The sequence below is a fragment of the Narcine bancroftii genome, chromosome 3 (genome assembly GCF_036971445.1).
Source record: "Narcine bancroftii isolate sNarBan1 chromosome 3, sNarBan1.hap1, whole genome shotgun sequence".
NCBI classification, from domain to species: domain Eukaryota; kingdom Metazoa; phylum Chordata; class Chondrichthyes; order Torpediniformes; family Narcinidae; genus Narcine; species Narcine bancroftii.
This window is the reverse complement of record NC_091471.1, coordinates 236,125,648-236,140,267: the sequence shown is the minus strand read 5'-3', so window position 1 is coordinate 236,140,267 and position 14,620 is coordinate 236,125,648.

The following is a 14,620-nucleotide window of genomic DNA, read 5'->3' as shown; positions in this document are numbered from 1 at the left end:
CATTTTAAGAGAGAATGCCCAATGCGAGCCAGTAGGAATGTTAAGGCAAAAAAGGAGGTGTTGATTAGCACAGGAGAGGATGGCCAGACAAGAACAAAGAGAATCCTGACAGAGACTGTCAGAAACAAAGAGAATGGAATCAGTAAGAAGCTAAGACAGAAGTAGGTGTTGAGTAGAACAGAAGAATATGGCCAGATGAGAACAAAGAAATAATTAGAAATATCTGGGGTATGAATTGATTTCTGATTATAACAACAGGATATTCTGACCTTGAGGATTAAGATGGGAGCTCTACACCCCAGATAACTGCAGAGCAGGAAATTACTTGTGATAAATCTTATGGAAGAAATCTAGCAAAGAAAGCCAACTTTTGTTCTGTATAATAATGAAATCTAGCAAAGGAAGCCAACTTTTGTTCTGTATGATAAGATTGAGCTATATAAACTGTAGAGACTGAACAGTAGAGGTCAATCTTGGGGAATAGCTCACTGTGCAGGTGACCTATGAACTAACGACTGAACCAGATCTCTGTTAAGCTTTATTCTTGTGCAGTGTAATAAACTGATTGTTGAACCGAATACCTTCTCCTATCACTTCATTTAACGAACACGCTGGACTCAGACGACACATAGACTAAATTAAGAGTAGGGTAAAGCCAGAGTCCGACAGATGGAAGCAGATTATGAATAGGGGAGGGTCACGGTTCTCAGTCAATACACACCGTGGGGCTGCACAGAGAACCATTGGTAAATTTAAGCAAAGAACCCCACAGTGACAAGATGACCTTTTTAGTAGATTCTGGGGCAGCCCGGTCTAGTATTTTACAACCACCCGAGGGTGTTAAGATAGAGGGGACAGTGATGATTTCGGTAGTAGGAGGAAGAGATTTTACGGTCCCTGTATCAAGGGATGTAAGAAATCAAATGGGAGAGAAGATAGTAACGGAGGACATTTTACTAGTTCCCCAAGCTGGAGTTTGTTTGTTAGGACGAGATTTACAGGACCAATTGGCTATTGTCGGACTCTGGCTTTACCTTACTCTTAACTTAGTCTATGTGTGGTCTGAGTCCAGCGTGTTCTTTGAATGAAGTGATAGGAGAAGGTATTCGGTTCAACAGTCAATTTATTACACAGCACAACAATAAAACTTAACAGAGCTCTGGGTCAATCGTTAGTTCATAGGTCACCTGCACAGTGAGCTACTCCCCAAGACTGACCCCTATTGTCCAGTTGGCTCAGTTTATATAGATCAACCTTATCATACAGAACAAAAGTTGGCTTCCTTTGCTAGATTTCATTATCATACAGAACAAAAGTTGTCTTCCTTTGCTAGATCTTTTTGCATAAGGGTTATCACAAGTCATCTCCTGTTTTGCAGATATCTGGGGTGTAGCACTCCCATCTTAATCCTCCAGGCCTGACTATCCTGTTGTGTTGATCAGAAATTAATTCATCCCCAGATATTTCTAATCACCATTCTGTTCCTGTCTGGCCAATTTCTGCTGTTCTCTTTAACACCTCCTCATGCCTTAATCTTCCTCCTAGACTGGTTGTCCATTCCCTTTGTTTCTTGCAGGCCATTCTTTGTTCTGGTCTGGCCTGTGTCTCCTGTGCTACTCACCACCTCCTCAGTTTGAGCATTCCTCCTAAATCATTTTATGCATTTCCTCTCCCTGTAGTTTGGGAGCAGACAATTTTGCTCAGCCAACTTTGCTCCATGCTGTGATTGCCACTTAATCACATTCCTCTTTTCCCCTGAACCATGCAGTAAATATACACTTATTAATTAATCATTTATTTCATAATGTTTTAACCCCTAGATTCCAACACTATCGGCACCAGACGACAGGAATCAGGTATCGGGGTTCAATTGTATGTATTAACTGAGGAGGATCGGGAACTAATAAATCCTGGAGTATGGGCAAAAAGAAGCAATAGAGGAGTGTTAGATATTCCTCCCCTGCAAGTTACTTTAAAAGATCCTGAGCAAGTAATTAGACGAAAGCAGTATCCAATTCCGATGGCTGGCCGAAAGGGGCTGCACCCAGTAATTGACCAGTTGGTGAAAGATGATATACTCAAACCTTGTATACCATCAAACCCCTATCCCTGAGGCGAACGACCAGTACATATCCAAATATTTAAAGGGACTTTCTGCCTCTCTATACGAATTAAAACGGAAGGGTTTATTAGCTCAAAACCCACCCCTGGAGCATCCTATTCATTTTATTAAATCTGGTGATTGGGTATATGTAAAAGCATGGCAAGATCACCAACTAAAACCTGTCTGGGACGGCCCCTATTGTGTTCTTTTGATTACAGACACTGCAGTGCGAACGAAAGAAAAGGGGTGGACTCACATAGAATGAATTAAACAAGCTGCTGATCCACGGATTAAAGACATTGATAATCTACCCTCCACCTGGCGTGCAGTCCTTCATCCTTCTGATCTGAAAGTTACACTACGCCGGGAAAAAGTGCTGTAATGTTGTTTTTATCATTTGCTGTTTTGTGTACTTGTTGGTTCCCAATTTTGGGGAAATCACCAAATTGCTCACAATGTTTTAAGTCCTCCTGGAATAGGGGCAGCAGAGGTGACAATTATTTACCTTTAGAATGCTAATGTAGAATCCCAACATGGACCAGGGAAACACAACGACCCTAGGGGAGTAGATTTGATTTGTATTTCGGCCTCTACAGGTATTAAAAAAAGGAGTTTTAAAGAGATAGCACAAAGAAGATGGTGGGACAATGACAGACAGAATGTTAGTCAGGATTGTACAGAGATAGAGTGAATACATATGCTAATGTTCACAGACAGGCTGCAACTCACAGGTTAAGTGACAAGAAACACCCCTCCCCAACTTGGTCTCCTGTAAATCATCCTTTGGGTCACACAGACATTCAGAATGTTAATAACTACCACTGTAAGGGGAGTTCCAGCTGTAAACGATGTAAGCTGCTCCAGAACACCACAGTTGCTTGGCATTTAAATCGTTTAATCAGACTCCAGCCTTGGAGATCATCACCCCGAACAGTGATGGCCCTGAATTTATGGGCTGAAGAAAGACGACAGATACGAGCCACAGTTCAACAAAACCGCCTGGCTCTCGATTACCCGTTGGCTGCTGAAGGCAGCGTTTGTGAAAGACTGGTTAATGACAATGCTCACAACAGTCAGACGGTTAAAGACGCTTCTTTTTTTTATTTTTTTATTTTTCACACTATAAACCATATTGATCAAGATACATATGTGAGAGATGAGAAAAACTGATATTGCAATATGAACATGAAGAAATGAAGAAAATAAAATTGATACATAAGTATATGAATGAAGCCAGTACAAACAACATGAGACATGGATATTAGAAGGCACGAAGCTGACACTGTCTGAATAAGATAAGAATCTCCTAGAGAATCAGCAAGTTCACTAACTGAAGGAGATAAGGACAGACAATTGATGATAGAAGTAGAGTTAGTCTGAACGAGATAAGGGTCTCCAAGCCCCAGATAGAATGAGCAAGGCTTGCATAAATAATTAGAAAACAGACAGTATTAGCTAGTTCTACATATATAATTAGTAAGCCTTACACAGATTTATCAAGTTATGTATATTAAACTAGTAAACCCTAGACAGGATTAGCGAACTCTGCATATGAAGAGACTGTAGCTCTGAGAGGTGTGAATGGGGACAAGGGCAAGGTTGTGAATAAGGACAATGAGGATAATGACATGAAAAGACACCGACAGGATACCCCCTGGTCCTCCAAGTGCACAGAAACAGCACGTAGGCAGACAGGATTGCCTAATGCCAAACCTCTCCAGCAGGAGGCAGAAGAATGTAAGGGGGGGGGGGGGGGTTATTCCTATACTGAGATAAACTGTATAAAAGTTGGGTGAGCCCCAGTGTATGTGTGTATTCCCAGGGTAAGGGGAAGCACCCAACTTTGCATTGTTGTATAATAAATATTCTTTGTTCTCAATTTTTGTCTTGAGGAATTTCTTTAAAGGTAATTCTGTTTCTAACACATACATTTTCCTTCTTAAATATATAAAGTGTTGTTTCCTCCTCCCCTCCCTCCCTCCCTCATCTCCCCTCCCATTTATTTAAAGTTCAGAATATAAGATACATTAAACCCGTCAAACAATGTCACTCAATAAAAATAAACAAGAAATTCCACAGAGTCAGTTCTTTTCATTTTCTTCTCCTTCTGTCATTTTAGGTGGTAGATGTCCACGGTAGGTTTTCTCTATTGTGTTTCATGTACGGCTCCCATATTTGTTCAAATATTGTAATGTTATTTCTTAAATTATATGTTATTTTTTCTAATGGAATACATTTATTCATTTCTATATACCACTGTTGTATTCTCAAGTTATCTTCTAATTTCCAGTTGACATAATACATTTTTTTGCTACAGCTAGGGCTATCATAACAAATCTTTTTTGTGCTCCATTCAAATCGAGTCCAAATTCTTTGTTTTTTATATTACTTAGGAGGAAGATCTCTGGGTTTTTTGGTATATTGCTTTTTGTGATTTTATTTAGTATCTCATTTAGATCTTCCCAAAATTTTTCCACTTTCTCACATGTCCAAATTGCATGAACTGTTGTTCCCATTTCCTTTTTACAGCGAGAACATCTGTCAGATACTGTTGGGTTCCATTTATTTAACTTTTGAGGTGTAATGTATAGCCTGTGTATTCAGTTATATTGTATCATACGTAACCTCGTATTTATTGTATTTCCCATAGTTCCTGAGCATAACTTCTCACATGTTTCATTCTTTATGTTTAGATCTTGTTCCCATTTTTGTTTAGTTTTACTATTTGTTTCCTCGTTCACCTTTTCTTGAAGTTTAATATACATGTTTGTTATAAATTTTTTGATTATCATTGTGTCTGTAATCACATATTCAAAATTACTTCCTTCTGGTAACCTCAGACTGTTTCCCAATTTATCCTTCAAGTAGGATTTCAGTTGGTAGTATGCCAACATTGTATCATAAGTTATATTATATTTATCCTTCAATTGTTCAAAGGATAATAGTTTATTTCCCGAAAAAAAATTTCTATTCTTTTGATCCCTTTTTTCTCCCATTCTCTAAAGGAAAGGTTATCTATTGTAAAAGGGATTAGCTAATTTTGCGTCAGTATTAGTTTTGGTAGTTGGTAATTTGTTTTATTCCTTTCTACATGAATCTTCTTCCACATGTTGAGCAGATGATGCAATACCGGAGAATTCCTACGTTGTACCAATTTTTCATCCCATTTATATAATATATGTTCGGGTATCTTCTCCCCTATTTTATCTAGTTCTAATCTAGTCCAATCTGGCTTTTCCCTTGTTTGATAAAAATCTGATAGGTATCTTAATTGTGCGGCTCTATAATAATTTTTAAAGTTTGGTAGTTGTAAGCCTCCTTGTTTATACCATTCTGTTAATTTATCTAGTGCTATCCTCGGTTTCCCCCCTTTCCATAAAAATTTCCTTATTATTTTCTTTAACTCCTTGAAAAATTTCTCTGTTAAGCGTATTGGTAATGTATGAAATAGGTATTGTATCCTTGGGAAAATGTTCATTTTAATACAGTTTATCCTTCCTATCTGTATTAGTGGTAAATCTTTCCAATGGTCTAAGTTGTCTTGTAATTTTTTCATTAGTGGATAATAATTGAGTTTATATAGATGGCCGAGGTTTTTATTTATTTGTATACCTAGATATCCCATTGCTTGTGTTTGCCATCTGAATGGTGATTCTTTCTTAAATTTTGAGAAATCCGCATTATTCATTTTGCATTGCTTCACTTTTATTTGTATTAATCTTGTACCCCAACACTTCTCCATATTCCTTCAATTTCCTATGTAATTCTTTTATTGATAATTCTGGTTCTGCTAAGTTTATAACGTCATCTGCAAACAGACTGATTTTATATTCCTTGTCTTTTATTTTTATCCCTTTTATTTTATTTTCTGTTCTTATCAGTTCTGCTAATGGTTCTATGGCTAATGCGAACAATAAAGGAGATAGTGGGCATCCCTGCCTTGTTGATCTGCTTAAGTTAAATTGTTTTGATATATATCCATTTACTGTCACTTTTGCCAATGGCCCCTTATATAATGCTTTAATCCAATTAATGTATTTCTCTGGTAAGCTGAATTTTTGTAGTACTTTGAATAAATAATTCCATTCTACTCTGTCAAAGGTCTTCTCTGCGTCTAAAGCAACCGCTACTGTTGGAGTTTTATTTCCTTCTACTGCATGAATTAAGTTAATAAATTTACAGATATTGTCTGTTGTTCGTCTTTTTTTAATAAATCCAGTTTGGTCTAGATTTACTATTTTTGGTACATAGTCGGCCAATCTGTTTGCTAATAGTTTAGCTATTATCTTATAATCTGTGTTAAGTAAAGATATTGGTCTATATGATGCTGGTGTAAGTGGATCTTTCCCTGTCTTTGGTATTACTGTAATTATTGCTCTTTTGCATGAATCTGGTAAGCTTTGTGTTTTATCAATCTGGTTGATTACTTCCAGAAGGGGAGGAATTAATAAATCTTTAAATGTTTTAAAGAATTCTATTGGGAATCCATCCTCTCCTGGTGTTTTATTGTTCGGTAGTTTTTTTATTATCTCCTATATTTCTTCTATTTCAAATGGTTTTGTCAATTTATTTTGTTCCTCTGTAATTTTGGTAGTTCAATTTTAGTTAAAAATTCATCTGTTTTATCTTCTTTCCCTTCGTTTTCAGTTTGATATAGTTGTTCGTAGAATTCTCTGAAGTTTTCGTTGGGTTATATGTGATTTGCTTGTCTTTTTTCCTTGATGCCAATACCATTCTCTTAGTTTGTTCTGTCTTAAGCTGCCACGCTAGAATTTGTGCGTTTTTTCTCCTAGTTCATAATATTTCTGTTTTGTCTTCATTATGTTCTTCTCCACCTTATATGTTTGTAGTGTTTCATATTTGATTTTTTTATCTGCCAATTCTCTTCTTTTAGTTGTGTCTTCCTTCATTGCTAATTCTTTTTCTATATTTGCTATTTCCCTTTCCAACTGTTCTGTTTCCTGGTTGTAGTCCTTCTTCATCTTAGTTACATAACTTATTATTTGCCCTCTGATGAATGCTTTCATTGCATCCCATAGTATAAACTTATCTTTCACTGATTCCGTATTTATTTCAAAGTACATTTTAATTTGTCGTTCAATTAATTCTCTAAAATCCTGCCTTTTAAGTTGCATGGAGTTTAATCTCCATCTATACATTCATGGTGGGATGTCCTCTAACTATTGTCAATAACAGGGGTGATTGGTCCGATAATAGTCTAGCTTTATATTCCGTTTTCCTAACTCTCTCTTGCAATGTGAGCTGATAACAGGAATAGGTCTATTCCTGAGTATGTTTTATGTCTGCCCGAATAATATGAATATTCCTTTTCCTTTGGGTGTTGTTTCCTCCATATATCCAAAAGTTGCATTTCTTGCATCGATTTAATTATAAATTTGGTTACTTTGTTCTTTCTATTAATTTTTTTTTCAGTTTTATCCATGTTTGAATCCAAATTAAGATTGAAATCCCCTCCTATTAGTGTGTTCCCTTGCGTGTCTGCTATCTTCAAAAAGAAATCTTGCATAAATTTTTGATCTTCTTCATTAGGTGAATATACATTGAGTAAATTCCAAAACTCTGAATATATCTGACATTTTATCATTACATATCTCCCTGCTGGATCTATTATTTCCTCTTCTATTTTGATTGGTATATTATTATATAGCTACTCCTCTAGCTTTTGAATTATATGATGCTGCTGTTACATGTCCTATCCAATCTCTCTTTAATTTCTTGTGTTCAGTTAAGTGTGTCACTTGTATGAATGCTATATCAATTTTTTCTTTTTTCAGTAAATTTAATAGTTTCTTCCTTTTGATTTGGTTATGTATTCCATTAATATTTAAAGTCATATAGTTCAACATAGCCATTTCATACTTTGTTTATCTTTCCTTTCCGTTTTCTCATCATCACCTTTCCTTCTTATCCATTTCTGCTTTCTTTTTTTGAACACATTATAAGACAACATTTCTAAAACATAAAATATTTCCATTATTCTCCTATCTAAAATTCCTTTAACCCCACTATCCCCTCCCCTTCCTGAGTTGCCCTTTGTCCCTTGTCGGGCAACCACATCTCCCCTCTCCATTTGGATTTGCGAAATCACTCACAAGCGTCAACTAATTTCGCAGTGACCGTAATTCTTCCCCACCCAGCCCCCCCAGAAGATTTTAATCTTCATATATAACAAAGGTCACTCTCTTAATTCCCTCCTTACTTCCTTTCTTCCCTTACTTTCCCTTCTTAGTTCTTATCTATACTCTATTTTTTTAAAATATACATAAACACATATATATATATATATATACATACCCATATACACACATACATATAGTTTGTGGTCATTTTTGTTCTCGTTACATGTCTTCATTTCTCTGTCTGTTTTGTAGTTGTTCTACAAATCTTCATGCTTCCTCCGGATCCAAGAATACTCTGTTTTGCTGCCCTGGAATAACTATTTTAAGTACCGCTGGATACTTTAGCATAAATTTATATCCTTTTTTCCATAGGATCGTTTTTGCTGCATTAAACTCCTTCCTCTTTTCAGGAGTTCAAAACTTATGTCTGGATAGAAAAAAATTTTTTGACCTTTGTATTCCAGTGGTTTTTTGTCTTCTCTTATTTTCCTCATTGCTTTCTCAAATATATTTTCTCTTGTTGTATATCTGAGGAATTTTACTAGAATGGATCTTGGTTTTTGTTGTGGTTTTGGTTTAGGGGCTAATGTTCTGTGTGCCCTTTCTATTTCCATTTCTTCCTGTAATTCTGGTCTTCCTAGGACCCTGGGGATCCATTCTTTTATAAATTCTCTCATATTCTTCATCTTCCTTAAGGCCCACTATCTTTATATTGTTTCTTCTATTATAATTTTCCATTATATCTATCTTCTGAGCTAACAGCTCTTGTGTCTCTTTGACTTTTTTTATTAGATTCTTCTAATTTCTTTTTTAAGTCATCTACTTCCATTTCTATGGCTGTTTCTCGTTCTTCCACCTTGTCCACTCTTTTTCCTATATCTGACATAATCATCTCTAATCTATTCATTTTTTCTTTTGTACTTTTTACTCTTCTTTTTATTTCACTGAATTCTTGTGATTGCCATTCTTTTATTGATTCCATGTATTCTTTAAAAAAAATATATCCATGTTCTTGCCCTTCCCTTCTTCCATTTCTCTGTGTTCTTCCTCTTCTTCTTCTGAGTCCACTCCAGGATCTGTGTCCTTTACCTCTGTCTCTTCTGGTTTTCTTGTTGGGTTGTTTGTTTTATCTTGTTGAGTATTTTTGGTCTTATTTTTACTAGAAGTGTCTTGCTGCTGGTCTTCTTCCTCTGGGTTGGTCATCTGTTGTTTCTTTGATTTCTTTTTACTCTCTTCTTTCTTGTTCTCGTTATTTTCTGTGTTCTCCTCTTGCTGCTTTGTTGTGGTTGTCAATTTCAGCTGTGGAGATCGACTCCTCAGCTGGTCCCCCCTTCAGTCAGTGTTTTTTTTGTCTTGCGTGGTTGTGCACTTTTGTTTGGCTCCGTGAGCCATTTTTGTAGTCCCGAGTTCGGGGCTTCAACTGACCTCAGGGAGCGGGCTTCTCTCTCCACGGCGGGCCTCCTCAGACAGGTAAGACCTTCACCTTCTTCTTCCGACGTCTTTTCTTCTTCTCTTCTTCCCGTTGCTTTTGGTTTTTCTTTCTTCGCTGCCATTTTCTCCACACCTTTATTTTCACTTTATTTTAGTTTTTGTGTTTGTGCCTTTGTTTTTTCTGTTTTTTTAAAAACTTTTCTGGAGAGGGCTGGAGTTCCCCGACTGGCCACTACTCCATCACGTGACTCCTCTCCCTTAAAGACACTTCTTCAGGAGTTCGAAAATCTTCCCATGCCCAGGTTCAGACTTGGCAACCTTGGTCAAGTGTGGGATGGACTAGACTTTTTATTGGTAACTGGAGTCTGATACCCACAGCCCTTATAGCAGCTGGACTCGCTATTCTGGCCATTATGGTGCTCCCCTGCCTAAAGACTTATGTGCAGTATTTAATTCAACGGTCCCCTCATCAGATCACTATAACCCAAAGGATGTATGTTTCCCAAATTCTGTCTGATGATGCTGAGACTGCAGTTTGGTTACTGACTCGCTGGTAAAAAGACCAAGTTTACAAGTAATACATTCCAGTTGAGAATTCATGAAGCGTAGCTAAAAGAAAAGTGAGGATTGTGAGAGATGAGTAAAATATGAAAATATGAAAGTTGAGGAAACTAGTATGGATATATGTGTCATGAATAAAGCCAGTATGAATAGGATAAGGATAGTTATTAGAATGTGGGAAGTAGAGTTAGTCTGAATAAGGGTCTTCTAGCCTTAGAGAGAGTCAGCAAGTTCCACATATGTAATTAATAAGCCTTAGACAGAATTAGCAAGTTCTGCATATAAGAAGTTAGTAGCCCTGAGAGTCGGGAAGGTGTGAATAAGGACAATGACGATGGGACACCGACAGGATACCCCCTGGTCCTCCAAGTTCACAGAAACAGCACGTAGGCAGACAGGATTGCCTAATGCCAAACTCATCCAGGAGGCAGAAGAAGGTAAGGGGGAGGGTACTTCTATACTGAAATAAACTGTATAAAAGTTGGGTGAGCCCCAGGGTAAGGGGAAGCACCCAACTTTGCACTGTTATATAATAAATGTTCTTTCTTCTCAATTTTTGTCTCGAGCAAATTCTGTGAAGGTACTTCTGTTTCTCACAACATCTCACAAACATATTAGCAAGGCTGGTATGACAATGGCCCTGTACACCTCCAAGGTACACCACATTTCAAACAGATTATATATTATTTTATTTCATTATATTTTTTTAAAATCCTGTCGGTGCTGAGCAAAAGGAAGTGTAAAATGCTCATTCCGTCCGATAGGCTACAACTCATCCTTGGGCAAGGTAGAGGACCTTATTAGCCTTGCAATCAGGTCATGTGAAGTCATGGGCTGCAGATGGTGGATGGTTTTTACAAGCAGATTCTGCAGATTGGAATTTATGGTTTGTGGTGGAAGACTGTATTGCAGTCATTGTACTGGTCAGCCCAACTCCAACACTGTTATTCCTCCTCTTCCAGAATTCCTAATAAAGGTGGTATCACCCAACCCCCTCCCTCAGTCCTGCCTTGGAATCAGGCCAACAGCATGCAAGATATGACTAAGCTTATAGTGATTAAAGCCTGTTAATCTGGCCTGTCGGCTCTAATTGATAGCGCTACATGGTTATAAAAGTGAAAATGCTGGGCAGATGACTCTGAGGATGAAGGGCAGTGGGAAACCACCAGTATTTCAGTCCCCTTGTACCATTATGAACTCAATATTGACCTTGGTCTCAGCTCAAAGAGGGAGCTTTCACTGAAGGAGAGCAGGGGAGGCAGCAGGTAAAATTCGGAGGGTCAGAGATTGTGGTGGATGGAGAGATTTGATTGCACGCACCAAACGGCAAAGCATCTGAAGCTGTTTGGCCAAAAAAACACAAAGACAGAATTCTTATCAGATGATCTCATGAGTCGACACTTCAACCTTTATAACAAATCAATGCTTATAAAAGTAACTCAGGAAGAGTGCACACAGTATTTGAAAATTTACTTTCAAATCAGAAATTGAGAATCGAATCTTTTCTAAGTTTAAACATGGCATCACGTAGACACTGAGCGTGATAAGATGGCGTAACATCCCTCCATCTGAGCAATAACACCCACCGAGCCGTAATAGAAATGCATGTAAATCAGATGCCATTAAACCACTCTCTCCAACGATACCAAACAAGGGAGTTAGAGGATTAGACTTAAAATGTACTTTAAAAAGTGTAGAGTAAGTTTAAAATACTTCAATCCACGACATCTCAAGAGTCGGACATGTTCAAAACATATGAATTAGTTAAATATTGTAGCAGCTGCTACACCCACAGAAACACACAACACAGTGGGGTTTCCAGAAGAACTGCTTATTTGAATTTTGTGCATGCCCCTTTAAGGCCAATGAGAGTTCCGCCCTGCACGGCGGTGAAATCACCACATGGCCTGTGGCGCGAGGGATGGCCTAATCCACGAGGCAATCAGCGGCACCAACTTCTGCAGCTGCCCCACCAGCGCGGCAGTACAAACAGGGCCGGTTCGCTCACAGATGTGCGCCACCACACAATCCCCCACAGAACCGGCTTACGCATCTCACCGCTTGGGCGGCCAAGCCCTTCTTTTAGGTTGTGCCATCCTCATGGGTTGGGCTAAGTCCACGTGTGCCGGCTTCAGTTGGTTGACCATGAATAACTCCTCCCTGCCCCCAATGTCCAGGGTAAAAGTCTTTCCCGATTGCTGGAGGATCTTGTATGGGCCTTCGTACAGACACTGCAGGGGGGTCAGATGCAGGTCACGCCGGACGAGCATGAACTCCACTGAGGCCAGCTTCTTGGGGACGTTCGCCGGGTGTCTGCTGTGGTGGGTTGGTGGTAGGGGTGCCAGCGAGGTACCGGTGGAAATGTTCTATGATTCTGTTCGCCTGGGGATGACAAGCCGTGCTGTGGTGGAGTTTGATCCCCAAGCAGTTTGCCAGTTGTGCCCAGAAGGTGGAGGTGAACTGGGCTCCCCTGTCGCTGGTCATGTAGATTGGAACGCTGAAACAGGCGACCCAGTTAGCGAGCAGGGGTCTGGTGCAGGACTCGAAGGAAGTATCCCTGATGGGAATGACTTCTGGCCATCTCGTCGTCCGGTTGTCCACAATCAGGAGGTAGCGGGTGTCAATGTGGATATGGTCAAACCTCCTGGCCGGTGGGTCGAATTGCTGTATTGGGGCTCTGACATGGTGCTGAACTTTGGATGCTTGACAATACATGCAGATCCCCGCCATCTGGGCCACTTGTTTCTTTAACCTGTGCCAGACGAAACGTTCCGCCACCATGCGCACTGTCGTCTTGACTGAGGGATGAGCCAAATTGTGAACCATCCGGAACGCTTCCTGCCTCCACTGTGGGGGGACTACCGGTCGTGGCGAGACGACTGAGACATCGCACAGGACCGTGTCATGGCTGCCCAGAAGCTTTCGGTCCTCAAGGCGGTGATGGCGGTTCAGAGGGCCTGTATCTCTTCGTCATCCCTCTGGGCCTGAGCTAATTGGGCGTAGTTGAGGACAGGGGTCAAGTTGTGGATGGCTGATCTGGAAAGCGTGTCGTCAATGACATTATCCTTACTTGCCTGGTGTCAGATGTCAGTGGTGAACTCCGAAATGTAGGAAATGTGTCATTCCTGGCATGCCGACCAGGTGTCTTTAGCCATGGCGAGGGCCTGAGTGAGGGACTTGTAGTCTGTGAAAGTGGTGAACAGCCTGCCCTCCAGGAAGTAGCAGAAGTGCCTGTTCAAGAGGTACAAGGCCAGGAGTTCCCTGTCGAACGCACTGTACTTCAGCTCGGGTGGTCAGAGGTGCCAGCTGAAGAACATCAGCGGGCGCCACTGCCCGTCGACTTCTTGCTCAAGGACGCCCCCGATGGCCATGGTGATGCATCCACCGAGAGTGCTGTGTGGATGTCAGGTCAGGGATGTTCCAGTAGGGTGGCGCCTGCGCCAAGGCTGTCTCTGCCTCTTTTGACCAGTCGAGCATCGTTAGTAGAGATCAGGGCTAACAGTGGGCACATTACGCGTGCGGCCCCTAGGATGAAACGGTGGTAGAAGCTAACCATCCCGGTGAACTCCTGCAGGCCTTTGAGGGTGTCTGGCCTGGGGAACTGTTGTATGGCCTTGTCCTTGTCTTGCGACGGTGCTACTCCATCCACAGTGTAAGTATGGCCCAGGAACTGTAGCAATTCCTTCCCAAACTGACATTTGGCCGCCGTTTTTGCTGATTGAGTCAGCCATATGAATAACAACAGCGGGCGGGAATGTCCTTGCATATGAATGCCCTTCTTTCCCAGTCTGTTTCTGCTGAGTTAGCTGGACAGCTTGACCAACACCATTTTAGGGCTGTTGGTCTGATGCTGACCCAGCTTCTATCCCTGCCGGTTTGTTGTCCTGGGAGTCGCTTTAGCGATCTCTGTCCACGTCTGCTGCCGTGCCATGTGCCAGTCCGATCAGCGCAATTGTGGGCCCCCACTTGATACCCCCCTCCCCAACCACAGAACCGGCGTTAGTCTATAGTGTTTATAGGTATAGTCCCCAAAGTATTTTGTGGTCTGGCTCTGCGTCAAGGTGTTGATGTCTCCACAGGTTCTGCTGGGTCTGTGTGGGCAGGCTTGAGTCTATCTGTAGTGTATACCTTTGGTTTACCACCGAAGTCCAGCTTGAAGGTGTCTCCGTTGTTCCAGACGACTTGAAAGGGACCTTTGTACGGCTTCTGCAGTGGTGAACGGTGGGGTCCTATGCATACAAACACGTACTCACAGTCCTTGAGTTCTTTGGAGATGTTGGACTTGGCTTGTCCGTGTCTGGAGGGTGGGATCGGAGCCAGGTTACCGACCTTTTCGCACAGCCTGTTAAGGAAGGTGATCGTCTCCTCCTGCTGTTCTCTAGCC